The following is a 13,706-nucleotide window of genomic DNA, read 5'->3' on the forward strand; positions in this document are numbered from 1 at the left end:
GCCAACCCCTCCATCTTTCTTCCTAATTCTGCACTCAGTGATGTCACAATGGTAGCTTGAAATCAGTGAGAGTATTTACACGGCAGAAATTGGCAAAGGTGACAAATCAATGCCCCCACCACCCCACCCCTGCCAAGGAGCCCATGGTTAAACATTTGCCAGCTCACCTTGCATGGAACATACTTGGGCGAATTTAAACTTTGGAATCAAGACCAGCTGAGCCAAGGTTAGACCTACTGAAGCCTGGCTGACCATGGGTGACCATGATCTAAGCCACTGAGCTTTGGTGTAGTTTGTTACATGGCATTATCACAACACTTGCTGACTGATACACCAGGTGTCCACCATGTTGGACCGAGAGAGCGTCAGAGCAGTGAAGCCAAATGCAGATGAGAGTCTGTTAAGGGTGATGGGTGGGGTCCAAAGGTAGCTGGGAGCACAGGCAAACATGAGACCTGGGTTCAAATCTGGCAACTTAGTAATAGCTGTGGGGTTTTGGTTAACTGACCTCAATTCTCTGAGCCTCTGGCTGTCAAGAGCAAATGGATTCCTCGGAAAACTAAAAAGAGAATTACTGTATGATCCAGCAATCCCACTCCTGGGCATGTATCCTGACATCACTATAATTAAAAAGGTACATGTACTCCTATGTTCATAGCAGCACTATTTACAATAGCCAAAACGTGGAAACAACCTAAATGTCCATGGACAGATGAATGGATAAAGAAGATGTGGTACATATATACAATGGAATACTACTCAGTCATGAAAAAGAACGAAATAATGACACTTGCAGCAACATGGATGCAACTAGAGACTATAATACTCAGTAAAGTAAGTCAGAAAGAGGAAGACAAATATCATATGATATCACTTATATGTGGAATCTAAAATATGGCTCAAATGAACCTATCTACAAAACAGAAACAGACTCACAGACATAGAGAACAGACTTGTGGTTGCCAAGAGGGAAGGGAGTGGGGGAGGGGTGGATTGGGAGTTTGGGATTAGCAGATGCAAACTATTGCATTTAGAATGGATAACAACAAGATCCTACTGTATAGCACAGGGAACTATATCCAATCTCCTGCGATAAACCATAATAGAAAGGAATATGAAAAGAAGAATGTATATATATACATATATATATATGTATGTATATATATACTCACACACATATATGTGTGTAACTGAGTCACTTTGCTGTACAGCAGAGACTGGCACAACATTGTAAATCAACTATACTTCAATTAAAAAAAAATAATAATAAAGAGCAAATGGAGATAACCCCCACCCATTGTCTCGAGGATCAAAATAGAACACGTGTGCAGTATACCATAGGCACTCAAAAATTCTCCCATAAGGTGATGCCTGATCTGGTCCTTGATGACCTTGCCAAGCTCACCCTCCTTCATTCCCTTCCTTGCTCACTCTGTTCCAACCACACTCGCCTCCTCTCTGTCCCCCCATCATACCAAGCACCACAAGTTCATTCTAACCCTTCACTTTGTCCTGACACCTGCCTGGACCATTTCCCGCAAAACTTTTCTTGGCTATGACTTTGTTTTCCACCTCTGCTCACTGCCAAAGTCAGCACACAATAGACACTCAGTATACTGTTACTGAATGAATGAATAAATGGGTGGGTGGGTGGGAGGATGGATGGGTGGATGGATAGATGGGTGGGTGGATGGATGGATGGTTGGATGGGTGGATGGATGGATGGATGGGTCATTTTGAGATGAGAGAACTGATTCAGGGCTGGAAAAGGGACTGATCATATGTGTCCAAACCTCTGGCCAGATCCCCATGCTCAGAGCTCCAGGCCAAGATCATTTCAGAGAAGAGCCATCCCTTCTCTGAGGCTGACTAGCACTGCCCTCTGCTGGCTCTCCTGGAGTTTGCATGCAGCCCACCAGTTCCCAGTAATGTAAAAATAGGCTCTTGTCAAAATCCTGCTTTAGTCTTCATCTTCTTCCTTTTTTTTTTTTTTTTCCGACATGCAAGAAATTTTTTAGTTGTGGCATGAGAGATCTAGTTCCCTGAACAGGGATGAAACCCAGGCCCCCTGCATTGGGAACACGGAGTCTTAACCACTAGACCACCAGGGAAGTCCCCAGTCTTCATCATCTTAATAAGCATTTATTAAGCACCTATCCATACAGCAAACAAAAAGACAAAGATCCATAGATCATAGAATTTGAGTTCAGGGTGGGAGAAGTGGTGGATACTGATTATAAGCCTAGTGGTCAAAAATATGGTGCTAGGGACTTCCCTCATGGCGCAGTGGTTGGGAATCTGCCTGCCAATGCAGGGGACACAGGTTCGATCCCTGGTCCGGGAAGATCCTACATGCCGCGGAGCAACTAAGCCCGTACGCCACAACTACTGAGCCGGCGTGCCACAACTACTGAAGTCCCTGTGCCTAGAGCCCGTGCTCCACAACAAGAGAAGCCACCGCAACGAAGAGTAGCCCCCGCTCACCACAACTAGAGGGAGCTCATGCACAGCAACAAAGACTCAACAGAGCCAAAAATAAAAAGATAAATAAATAAATTTATTTTAAAAAAATATGGTGTTAGAAGATAATAAAGTTTATGGAGAAAAATTCAGCAGGAGAGGGAGCAGATATCACGGGGTTTCATTTTATTTTTTTTAATTTATTTATTTTTAAAAAATATTTATTTATTTATTTGGTTGAGCCAGGCCTTAGCTGCGACAGGTGGGCTCCTTAGTTGTGGCATGTGAACTCTTAGTTGCGGCATGCATGTGGGATCTAGTTCCCTGACCAGGGATTGAACCCAGGCCCCCTGCATTGGGAGCTCGGAGTCTTAACCACTGCACCACCAGGGAAGTCTGGGGGGGTGCTTCATTTAAAAAAAAATAACAGCTTTATTGAGGTATAACTGACATACAGTAAAATGCACATATGTAAATTACAGAATCTGGTAAACTTTGACATTAGTATACCCTGTGAAACTATCAGTACAATCAAGATAGTGAACACCCCCATTATCCTCAAAAGTTTCCTCCTGCCCTTCTGTGATCCCTCCTTCCTTCCCTCCCCACCCCTTGTCCCCAAGCAACCAGTGATCTGCTTTCCATCACTATGGGTTACCTTGCATTTTCTAGGGCACACTTTCTCTATTTCATCACGGCTGACATTGGCCCTGAAAAGGTGAATCCGACTTAAGAAGCTGGATTCTGGGAAAGAGATGATCACTCCTGCAGCTTCTTAGCCCTCCCCCACCCCAAGTCGTGACAACCACAGATGTCCCAGACATGACCCAGTGTCCCCTGGGGAGCAGGATCACCCCCAGCTGAGAAATTCTGTATTATTCCTAGTTCAACCCCATGAATCAAGGACTTTTGTTTAGTTTTCGTCTCAAAACAGATGAGGAAACTGAGGCTCCAATAATGAGCTGCCTGAGTCCCTGACAGAGTCGTGGGCATAACCACGGTGTGCAGGCCGCCCCTCACTCCACCTCACCACCCCCCCCATTCAACCTTTCTCTAAATTTGTGCTCAGCAACACAGCAGTCACTCGCCACCATATCCAATTTTTTTTTAAAGGAATTCCTTTATTTTTTATTTATTTATTTTTGGCTGTGTTGGGTCTTCGTTTCTGTGCGAGGGCTTTCTCTAGTTGCGGCGAGTGGGGGCCACTCTTCATCGCGGTGCGCGGGCCTCTCACTATCGTGGCCTCTCTTGTTGCGGAGCACAGGCTCCAGACGCGCAGGCTCAGTAGTTGTGGCTCACGGGCTTAGTTGCTCCGCGGCATGTGGGGTCTTCCCAGACCAGGGCTTGAACCCGTGTCCCCTGCATTGGCAGGCAGATTCTCAACCACTGCGCCACCAGGGAAGCCCCATATCCAATTTTTTACTGTGGTAAGATACACGTAACACCAAATCTATCATTTCAACCATTTGTAAGCGCACAGCTCGGTGGCATTAAGCACACTCACATTGTTGGGCAACCATCCCCACCATCATCTCCAGAACTTTCTCATCTTCCCAAACTGAAGCTCTGTCCCCATGAAACACTGATTCCCCATCCCCCTCCCCCAGCCCCTGGCCCCCACCATCTACTTCCTGTCTCTGTGGATCTGACTCTCTAGGGATCTCCTGTAAGTGGGTTCACACTGTATGGGGCCTTTTGTGTCTGGCTTCTCTCATTGAGCATGATGTCCTCAAGGTTCATCCCTGTTGCAGCAGGTGTCAGAATCTCCTTCCTTTTTAAGGCTGAGGAATATTCCACTATAGGGATGGACCACATTGTGTTTATCCATCATCCATCAGTGGACACTTGGGTTGCTTCTACCTTTGTCCATTGTGAATACACTGCTTTGAACATGGGTGCTTTCTTTTTTTATACCAGCTTTATGAGATATAATTTACATACTGTACTCGTCACCCTTAAAAAGCATACAGTTGGTAATATTGAAATGTGTGAAGACAACCCAAGAGTTACTTATCGATGGATTCCATTTCCTATGGTCGAATGAACAGTACCGGCCCTGTGAGCTTCTGTAGAATCTTAAAATACCACTTCACCTGATAATTACTAAAACATCCATTGGTCGTTACCAAAATGGCATACAAAGTGACCGAAAATAATTTAACCCCCTTCCACAAGGGCTGCCTGTACAAACCTCACCCTGACGAAGAAGCTAATGTGCATTGGCAGAGTTACAAGTCACAGGCTTATCTCGAAAGCACTGAGGAACTTTGGGATACTCTCCCTGAGCTATATATTTTGAAATCTGTAAAAGGACGTGATGTCTGGGATGGTAGGTCTGTGGTTCTCAACTGGCGGTCATCCTGCCTGCAGGGGACACCGGGCCACATCTTTGGTTGTCACCACTAGGGGGGGGCTCCCGGCATCAAATGGGCGGGGCCAGGGAGGCCGCTCCACACCCCACGGCGCTCAGGATGGACCCCGACAGAGGGTGACCCGACCCCAATGTCAGCAGTGCTGGGGGAGACCCTGTTTAATTTAAACCATCAAAAAACATGACACAGTATAAAATACCATCAGGACAAAGCCTTGTTAGTTAGTCCAAACACTCTTAGCACACATGGGCCGTCATAGTAGTTACCCACGAAAACAGGTCTGCAGGAGGGGCTGAGAGGGCTGGCTCTGGATTCCGAGGCCCTAGTTTGAGTCCCAGCCAATTCTCCCACGTCCAGATCCATGTCGTTCGCTGGAAGAAAGGTACTGGTCGTGCCTGTCTCTTTGAGTTGCTGTGGGAAACCCGCCTTCATTCAGACTGGGAGTGCTCTCACCCCACATCACGTGGTCCCCAGCTTCCTGGTGTTCCCCTGCCCCAGTTATGGGTTAGTTGCACTACCTCCAAAAGATACGTTCGAGTCCTAACCCCAGACCCATTTGGAACGGGGTCTGCTATAGGGTGAATGTTCGTGTTCCCCGCCTCCAAATTCATATCTTGAATCCTAACGCCCTCCACTTGTGATGGTATTAGGAGATGGGGCCTTCAGGAGGACACTAGGTCAGGAGGGCAGGGCCCTCGTGAATGGGGTCGGTGCCCTTATGAGAGGGACCCCAGAGAACACCCTTGCCCCTTACGCCACGTGAGGAGGACACAGCAAAGAGGAGGTGCCAGCTATGAACCGGGACACAAAATCTGCCGGTGCCTTGATCTTGGACCCCCAGCCTCCAGAACTGTGAGAGGTACACTTCTGTTTATAAGCCACTCAGTCTGAGGAATTCTCTTTTTTTGTTTGTTTAATTTATTGTATTATTTATTTATATTTTGGCTGTGCCGGCTCTTAGTTGCAGCATGCATGCGGGATGTAGTTCCCCGACCAGGGCTTGAACTCGAGCCCCCTGCATTGGGAGCGCAGAGTCTTACCCACTGGACCACCAGAGAAGTCCCAGGAATTCTGTTGCAGCAGCTCGAATGGACCGAGATAGAGTCATTGTAGATGTAATTAGTTAAATGAGGTCATACTGGAATGTTGGGGGCCCTAATCCAGTATGACTGTGTCCTTATAAGAAGAGGGAAATTTAGAAACAGAGTATCCATGTGAACACGGAGACAGAGATTGGGGTGATGTATCCAGAACCCAAAGGACACCTGGAGCCCCAGAAGCTGGAGGGGGCAGGAAGGACCCTCCCCTGGAGCCTCTGGAGGGAGCTCGGCCCTGCCACACCTGGGTTCAGACTCTGGCCTCCTGAACATTCGAGAACAAATTATTGTTGACTGAAGCCCGCCAGTATGCAGTCACCTGTTACAGCAGCTGCAGGAAACTCAAACACCCTGAATATTCATCCCCACCCCCCCATTTGGTGGTGCAGAGAAACCCAGCTCCCCTGCTCTGGGGGGACCTCAGCCTTCAAAGGGACATCCTAAGACCTGCAGCCAGGTGTTTGCAGCTGGAAAGCATGGGCCACTTTGGGACCCCTGAGAAGAAAGGGAAGTGGATTTTGTCAATGAGTCACCACCAGTAAAACTCCTGAACACATAACCCCGCTGCCCTCCCCACCCCCGGAGGCACCGGGAGGCCAGACACACCTGCCCACTTTCGGGGCCGAGGCCGGCGGCTTCCTGCCCCCTCCCACCTCGCTCAGAAACAGCTCTTACTCTCTGCCTTATGACGCAGGCAAAACCTGAACATTAGAAACGTACCCAAGTTCAAAGAGGACAGTTTTTAAAACACCCGCCTGCTCCCATCCAAAAACAGACGCTGTTTAATATTCGAGGGTTCTCTCCTCAGATGTTTTTGTAACCTTGTGTTTCAATATTATTTACATATTTATTTTGACAAGACTGGCATCATTAGTGAAGGTCTGAACATCTTGTTTTGGAACCTACATTTTTTTTTTTTCCTCTTAAGAGTATATTACGGTTTGGCAGTTCCTCAAAACGCTAAACATAGAATCACCATATGACAGCAATTCCACTCCTACGTATACACCCAAAGGAGGAGAAAGTGGGGACTGGAATTGATATTTCTACACGCACGTCCATGGCAGCATGTTTCACAAAAGCCCAAAGGTGCGAATGAGTCAAATGTCCTTTGACAGATTAATGAGTGGATAAACACACGTGTCCCTCCACACACGGGAGTATCACTCAGCCACAAAAAGGAGAGAAGCCCTGACACTCGCTGCAACGTGGATGGACCCTGAGAACATGATGCTCAGTGAGAGAAGCCAGACGCAGGAGGACACACAGTGTGTGATTCCATTGACGGGAAACGTCCAGAACAGGCCAATCCACAGACACAGAGAGTGGGTTCGTTTTTAACTGCTTATTTTGAAATAATTTTAGGCTCGCAGAAGAAATTTACCATTGTACCCATTGGCGGGATCACGTCCAGGCTGGCGTATTGAGCTGCTGGCGTGATTCCTTCCAGGGCCACAGTGAAGTCCAAGAGGGTAGGGTGCCCGGGCCAGTCTGGGAAGCAGCACCCCGTGTGGGCCCCGGAAGGCCACCGGGCAAGAGGAAGAAATACCCCTGGATTGTGGGTGTGGGGTGCCGTTTTTTTTTTTTTATTGTGGTAAAATACACATAACAAATTCACCATCTGAACCTTCTTTAAGCGCACAGCTCGGTGGCATTAAGTACATTCACGTTGTCGGGCAACCATCCCCACCATCCACCTCCAGAACTTTCTCATCCTCCCAAACTGAAACTCTGTCCCCATGAAACACTGACTCCCCAGCCCCTCCCCCAGGCCCTGGCCCCCACCATCTACTTCCTGTCTCTGTGGATGTGACTCCTCTGGGGACCCCCTGTGAGTGGAATCAGACAGTATTTGTCCTTCTGTGTCTGGTTCTCTCACTGATCATCATGTCCTTGAGGTTCATCCATGATGTAGCAGGTGTCAGAACATCCTTCCTTTCTAAGGTTGCGTAATATTCCAGTGTGTGGATGGACCACATAGTGTTTATCCATCATCTGTCAAATGGACATTTGGGGTGTTTCCACCTTTTGGCTGGTGTGACTCAAGCTGCTCTGAACACGGGTGTGCAAATATCTCTTCAAGACCCTGCTGGACTTCTCTGGAGGTCCAGTGGTTAAGACTCCATGCTCCTACTGCAGGGGGCACAGGTTCGATTCCTGGTTGAGGAACTAAGATCGCACATGCTGCAGTACGGACAAAAAAAAAAAAAAAAAAAGACCCTGCTTTCAGTTCTTTTGGGGATGCACCCAGGAGCGGAATTGCTGGGTCATACGGTGATTCTATGTTTAACCTTTTGAGGACCCTCCAGACTTTTCCACAGCAGCTGCACCATTTTATATCCTTCGGAGCAGCCGTGCACAAGGGTTCCAATTTCTTCACATCCTCGCCCACACTTATCATTTTCCATCTTTTTGATAATAGCCACCTTACTAGGTGTGAGGTGGCGTCTCACTGTGGCGAGCCCCTCGTGCTTTAAGCCAATGAGCTGGGGGCTTTTGTTCCTGCAGCAGACCCCAGACCCCAGCCTTCCTGACTAACAGAAACACAGCAGAAAAAAATATCACCACGTGGAAACTCTCCAACCCCACAAGTGACCATTAACATGCAGATCAAGGCAAAAAGAGTTCCAAAACATTTTTTTTATAATACTTCCTTTTGGTGAGGCCATGGCAAAACAGGCCTTCGCCTCTGCTGCTTGTGGGAAAGTAAATTCTTGTAACATTTCTAGAAGCTCTGAAGTAATAGCTATTTCTTTGACCTAGAGATTCCACTTCTAGGAATTGATCCTAAGAAAATTATCTAGAATGCCACAAATATGTATACACCAAAAGAGTCAACACAGCCCTTGTGTAATAACCACAAAAGCAGAAACTCCAAAATACACAGCAAGGACCTACTGTATAGCATACGGAACTCTACTCAGTATCTTGTAATTACCTATAATGGAAAAGAATCTGAAAAAGAATATAAATATATATGTATAACTGAATCACTTTGCTATATACTTGAAACTAACACATTATAAATTAACTATATTTCAAAAAAATATATATGAACAACATAAAAAGTAGCCCAGAGTTTGAGATAAGCCTGCTCATTTCCCCCGTCACCCCCTCTAGTCCTTGGTGATGGTGTTTTTACGGGGCTGTCAGGAGCCAGGAGCATGTTGGGGTGTCCTGTGCTTTATCACTCGGCAACAGACGTGTGTGCGGATTTGTGGCCAAATCCGGCCATTTGAGGCTGTTGTCCTTTGGCCCGGTTCTCACTGAGGGCTGTGCAGGCATAGGAAAAGTCGTCGTTTTTTGTTTACTTCCCTCTTCTGGCTGCTTCCTCAAGAGGCCGGAGGCCTCCTGACTTTCTCTTTGGAGAATAAGGTTAGGAGAGAGGGCCAGGCTTGAAAAGGATGCTGAATGTGGTGAAAGGACTTTAGCCCCTTTTATGTTTACTTTTTAGCAGTTGATGACGAAATTTTTCAAACGGACAGAAAGGTTGAGGGAAATTTACAGTGAAGGCCCACATTGCCGCCGCCTAGATTCTACAAGTCATATTTTGCTGTGTTCGCTTTGTCCTGTCTTTGTTTACCCACCTTACTTTTAAAATTTCATTCCAAAGTCTACTGCAGGCATCAAACCCCTTTAGCAGGTGCACTGTTTACTGGGGATCAATAAATGTTTGTGTCTTTAATAGGGACTTTCATGGCAGTGCAGTGGTTAGGGTTCCACGCTTCCACTGCAGGGGGCGCGGGTTCGATCTCTGGTGGGGAACTAAGACCCCGCAAGCTGCGTGGCCAAAAAAAAAAAAAATCATTTGACAAATGTTTGTGTCTTTAATGTTTGGATGAAATTCACTTGAGGGAAATGTACATGTCCCAACTGCACTGTCAGATGGGTTTTGTCCAATGTGCCGAACGTCACCCATGGCCCATGAAGATCCTGAATATTCCCCTCACTCCGTGTGTGAGCTCCCTGGGGCGGCTGTAACAAATCATCATCCGTGTAGTGACCTAAAACAACACAGATTTATCCACTCACAGTCCTGGAGGCTGGAAGTCCAACTCGGGTCTCACGGGGCTAAAATCCAGGCGTGGGCAGGGCTGGTCCTTCCGGAGGCTCCAGGGGAGCAGCGGTTCCCGCCTTTTCCAGCTTCTAGAGGCGCCGCATCCCTGGCTTGCGGCCCCTCCTGCATCCTCACAGCCAGCAGCGCAGCATCTCCCATCTCTCTCGGCCTCTGACCCTCCCGCCTCCCTCTTATAGGGACCCTGTGATGATGCTGGGCCCTCCCAGGGAATCCAGGGTCATCCCCGTCTCAGGGGCCTTAACTTAACCCCACCTGCAAAGTCCCTTTGCCAGGTGAGGTGGCACATTCACAGTTCTCAGGACTAGGACGGGGAGGTGTTTGGGGGCTGTTACTCAGCCGACTACACTCCATGAATCTTTCTAAAAATCAGAGTGAGATCCCTGGCATCCTCCCGCCTCGCCATACTGATTTTAGCAGGACACCGGGCATGGGCCCTCCATCCTTGACGTGCCTGTCCCAGGTCTTCTGTTATCCCTTCCCAGCAGCTCAGCTCTCACCTCCTCCAGGAAGCCCTCCCTGATGCCCCCCTCTTCCTCCCTGCAGTCTGGGGCCCTCGCCTCTCACAGACTCCCTGCTCCCAGTGAGGCACCTCCCCTCTGTCTGATTTCTTTCTTTTTTTTGCCTTTTAATTTTTATTTATATATTTACTTTTTATTGAAGTATAGCTGATTTACAATGTAGTGTTAATTTCTGCTGTACAGCAAAGCGATTCCGTTACACATATATACATTCTTTTTCATATTCTTTTCCATTATGGTTTATCACAGGATATTGAATATAGTTCCCTGGGCTATACAGTAGGACCTTGTTGTTTATCCATTCTCTATATAATAGTTTACATCTGCTAATCCCAAACTCCCAATCCTTCCCTACCACAGCGCCCCCGTCGCCCCATCTGATTTCTCTCTCCATCCCCAGCAAGCCCAGCCAGGGTGGCTGCCTTGGGCACCTGTGCCCACCCTGAGCCTTCCCCACTGTGGTCTGCTCAGTGTGTAGGTTCCCCCTTCCCAGCACATGCAGGTGCCCCCAGATCAGTGGGAGAAAGAAAGAGAAGGTGACACTGGGGGGGGGAGACTGGATGATGTCTGGGGACTTCTGTGGTTGTTACACTGGGAGGGGGCTCCTGGCATCGAGGGGGTGGGGGCCAGGGAGGCAGCTCCACACCCCATGGCACCCGGGATGGCCCCGAATGTGGAGAGTGGGCATTCATTTCTGCCTCAAGAACCCAACCCTAGGACTTCCCTGGCGGTCCAGCGGTTAAGACTCTGCTCTTCCAAAGCAGGCGGCACGGGTTCGATCCTGCATGCCACGTGGCATGGCAAAAAAAAAAAACCCCACAAAAAGCACAAAAATAACCAACCCTGACTGCAGGCTCACAACCGAGATCTGACAGCGAGCAAGGCTTTTGGTGCCGGATGAAACCTGGAAGGAGAGTTTGGTCTTGTTCAGAGTTTACAATCTCAGTGGCAGGTGCTTTGGTGCCCCCAACATGCACACACAGGGATAGAGCAGAGGAACATGGTCCCCATCCTGTGTCATCCTGTACCAGGTCACTCTCACCTCCCCGACAGCAGGCAGAGAGAGCTGTCCCTAGAACCGGAGCCCACCCTCCCCACGAGGAAGAAGTGACACTGCTCCCCATATCCCCGCCCAGAGCTGGGGGCCCTGCAACCCCTGGAGACCCCACGGTGACTTTTCCGGACACGTCTCACCCCGACCTCATGTACACCCATTTTCTCCTCCACCCGTTTTTTTCCCCCCAGCTGCTGCAGTTTGTTTTTTTTACCAAGAGGTTACATATTTTTCCCCTTTCCACCCACAGTGATTCCAAATTAAAGCGTGCTTTGGCCAGCAAGGGCGCAGGGCCTGCTGATGAAGAAGGAACCTCCCACCCCAAGTCCTGGGTCTGGAGTTTTCTGCTGGTTCCCCTGGACTGCAGAGACCTGGACGTGGCCTAAATGTCATCTCCCAGAGACTGGCCTGGCATGCGAGGCATTCTTGGAGACATCTCCCTGGACCAGGGTCTGCGTGGCTGCTTGAGCCCACTGTGCTGGCAGTCAGCTGGGAGCCCTGTCACTCCCTGGCCTCAGTCATGGGGGGTAAACACGGCTCGACCCAGTGACCAGTGGCCAGCCATGGGCAGTTACAGATCCTGGACTCTTAGCCCAGAATCGCCCGTCTGTGTAACACACCCAAGAGTTGCCATGAGGCAAAGACCCAGATTTCGAAACCCATAGGTTCTTCCAGCCTCAAGAAAACAGAGCCTGAATAATGGTACACCAGGGACTTCCCTGGCGGTCCAGTGGTTAAGACTCCGCGCTTCCACTGCAGGGGGTGCAGGTTCGATCCCTGTTCGGGGAACTAAGATCCCGCATGCCATGCGGTGTGGCCAAAAAGTTAAAAAAAAAAAAAAAAAAAAAAAAGCATACTAGCCTCACAAATAGTGAGGACACTTAAGTGGCACCCTAAGTGGGTCGGTGGGAGTGAGCCCTGGCAATAAAAGAAACACTGAAAACAATAAGAAAGTTAACTACAAATTCATCTGCTTTTGGTTTTCACCATGAGCGGCAATTCTAAGCAATGTCATTCATTAAATATTCTTTCTCTGGTAAATTTCTTTGGTTGGCCTAACATTTGCAATTATTACAGTCTCTGTTGAGTTTTAATAATGTACATACAGAAGCTGTAAATTAGATGTTTGTATTACTTATAAATGCTGTATACGTAAACAATAAATTCTGCATTCCACATGGAAGGGTATTTGGAGACACACAGGGACTTCGCCACATGCTTTGGAGAGTAAATTTCTATCAGTTTTGTAATAATTCAAGGTCCTTTTGCAGAAAGTTTGTGCCTCTAACCCCAATGGACACAGTAGCTTGGAAATAAAAATGAGATAAAAAGGACAGGCAGGGATTGTAAAGACAAAGAAACAAGTAGGAGTTACTTCATTCCATGTAACTCTTCAGAGACTCTGTGCTTAAAACGTAAAAACATGAAACAAAGTGGGACCTGCAAGAACAATATTTTTGTTTGGGGCAAATTTTAGTTCACACGTGAAATATCTTTGTGAGTTTATCTGCAAGGAAAAGCATTTTTGCTTAAGTCCAAATGTGACGCGAAATATTTTCCTGAATTTGAATAATATCTTTGACATTGAAAGTAAACTGTAAATTGTTTTAACACGTGAAAGACCGAATCCAGAAACACCATTATTAGGATCGATCATTATGAGGTTATTACTGAAAATAGTTTTGTTCTATGGGGCGGTGTGGGAGCTGGGACCCTTCTCTCCAAATACCCGGGGCCTTTGTCGCCAAGAGCCGCTAAGGGGAGGGAGTCCTTTAGAGGGAGGGGACCCTAGCGAGGGCGACAGGGACCACCGCGGAGACGTGGCTACCGCGAGTCCCCCGAAAGCGGGCGCAGCGACACGCCCAGGCCCCCAGGCCCGGCTGCGGGGCGGGGCGGGGCGGGGCGCGGCGCGGCGCGCGGCGCGCGTTCCCGACGCCACGCCGGCCCCGCCCCCTCCGCGCGCCCGCAGAGCTACGACAGGGAGGGGGAGGGGGCGGGACCCGACGCGTCCTGCTCAGTCCGAGGTGCGGCCCCATCCCGGGTCCCTCGCCGTCTGCCAATCAGACGCCGAGAGGGGCGGGAGCGCCTGGGCTTCCTGGTGGCCCCACTCCCTCGTGCGGCCGCGTT

General features: G+C 48.6%; 1 protein-coding gene across 2 annotated transcripts in view; it reads left to right on the forward strand.

Annotated features, from left to right (window-relative positions):
* Positions 1-13,706, forward strand: part of SPPL2B (signal peptide peptidase like 2B) — a 154,526-nt gene that overhangs the window by 75,956 nt on the left and 64,864 nt on the right. The window lies entirely within an intron of this gene.

The sequence above is a fragment of the Balaenoptera acutorostrata genome, chromosome 2 (assembly GCF_949987535.1).
Source record: "Balaenoptera acutorostrata chromosome 2, mBalAcu1.1, whole genome shotgun sequence".
Classification (NCBI taxonomy): Eukaryota; Metazoa; Chordata; class Mammalia; order Artiodactyla; family Balaenopteridae; genus Balaenoptera; species Balaenoptera acutorostrata.